The sequence below is a fragment of the Psammomys obesus genome, unplaced genomic scaffold, assembly GCF_907164565.1.
Source record: "Psammomys obesus unplaced genomic scaffold, mPsaObe1.curated_primary_1811, whole genome shotgun sequence".
In the NCBI taxonomy this organism is placed as follows: domain Eukaryota; kingdom Metazoa; phylum Chordata; class Mammalia; order Rodentia; family Muridae; genus Psammomys; species Psammomys obesus.
Window position 1 is genome coordinate 19712655 of NW_026585894.1, and position 2243 is coordinate 19714897.

Consider the following 2243-nt stretch of genomic DNA (forward strand, 5'->3'; position numbering starts at 1 on the left):
CCCATACTTCAGAACAATTTAAAGTAATGTACACGATGTATTCAACATGGAGCAAACCCAGTATCTTCAAAGCTGAATTTTGAGTATTGTTATGAAGTGGTTACTATTACAGAAAAGTTCATTTTTACATTACATTTAAAATAGTAGTTGATTGACAGGTTTTTTTTTTTTAACAGGAATTAGGCACGCATTCACACTGCAAATTTTCTCTCGTAGATACTGACAGATAGTAAAAGGACAGCCCTATTGATAATGATGCTCAGATTCCAAGTATGAGCTAGACCTCTCCCTGATAAATACAGTCTTCCTATTCATAGCCACTGTCTGTCTTCTCAAAATGATAGCTAAGAGAACAGGGCATATTTTTGGTTTCTCCAAAAATATTAGATGGTGCATCGGTTAAGTTTATGCTAGCTGAAGTAACACACAGCCTAGCGAATCACAGTTTATGTTTGCTTGCAGGAACTGTGAAACAGGTAATGCTGACTGGCAGGGATGCGGTTGTGGAGGACGCTTGGCTCTATGCAGTCATTCAGGGTTGACATCCAGGCTGACAGAAGCCCTGCCACCTGCCACAGTTGCCTTTCAAGCGGGGTGACCCAAGAGTACCTGTGGAGACCAGAAGAAGAGGGTATTGGATCCCCTGGAGCTGGAGTTGTGAGCTGCCCTATGTGGGAGCTGGGCCTGCGCTCTTAACTGTTTTGCCATATAGATCGCTGAAACTGAATTCATGTCCTTGGTGGCAAGCACTTTACTGGTTGAGAGCCATCTCCTCCAGCTCCCTAGAATCTGGGTTTCTTACAGATTTCGTGTTCAGGGCACGGTTGTTCATGAGGTACTGTTATGATTTGGAAATGGAATGGTTCCAGAGGCACAGGAGTCATAGGCTTGGTCCCAGATGAAAGTGCCACTGGGATGCTAACCTCACCAATGAGTCACGTGTGGATAAGTTTCTGGCCTATAGGGCTGAGAGTAGGAGCTAGATGCTGGCGCATGTCTTTGAAGGGTACATCTCTTCTCCGGGTGCATCTGTGTTTCTGACTGCCACGAAACAGGCAACTTTCCTTCACCACATGCTTCTGCCATATCTCTCCTTCACCACATACCTAGAAGGAACGGAGCCAGCCACAGAAAGAGGCCTCTGAAACTAAGCCAAAACCAAATCTTTCCTCTATAAAGTTGATGTTCTTGAGGATTTTTTTTTCATAGAGACAAAAGCAGACAAACCCAGACAGTAGTTGAGGTCTTTTGAATCCTTCAACCAATTGGAAATTACCAGCACTCGGGAGGCAGAGGCAGGTAGGTTTCTATGAGTTCAAGGTCAGCCTGCTCTGCATAATGAATTGCAGGACAAATCAGAGTTTCATGATAAAACCCTGTCTCGGGCTGGAGAGACAGCTCAGAGGTTAAGAGCACTGACTGCTCTTCCAATAGGTCATGAGTTCAATTCCCAGCAACCACATGGTGGCTCACAACCATCTGTAATGAGGTCTGCTGCCCTCTTCTGGCCTGTAGGTGCACATATAGACAGAACAATGTATACATAATCAATCAATCTATCAATCTATCAATCAAAAAAAGACCCTGTCTCAAATTTTAATTAATTAATTAATCCAGGTCAAAGGTCAATTATGGACTTCAGTAGATAATATTATACCAATGCTCGTTCATTGACTGCAACAAATACTACACTACTGAAAGATAGGAGGAATGGGAGAAGCTAGGATGAAGAAAGGAACTACACCCGAACTCTGTCTTGTGTGATGTATTTCTGTAAACAGAATACTACCTTGAAAATCATTTTATAAGAGAAAGAACAATGACAACAAAAGTTTTTGTTTTTGTTTTTGTTTTTTCAATCTTGGGGCTGTTGGTAGAGTTCTCGGTTTGCATCCATGAAACCCTCCCTGGATTTAATCCTCAACTGCAGAGACCAGGCAGTGCACACCTGTAATCCCAGCACCGGGGAAGTGGAGATAGGAGGATCGTGAGTGCACGGTCATCTTTAGCTATCAGGCTACTTAGGGAGTCTGACGAGAGCCTGGGATTACATGAGACCCTGTTTGAAAACACACAAGGGCTTGAGGACTTGCTGCTCTATCACGAGAAATGGAGTTCAGTTCCTAGCACCCACATTGGGTGGCTCACAAACATTTGTAACTACACCTCTAGAGAACTTCTGGTCTCCATGAGTACGTGTGTGTGTGTGTGTGTGTGTGTGTGTGTGTGTGTGTGTGTGTGTG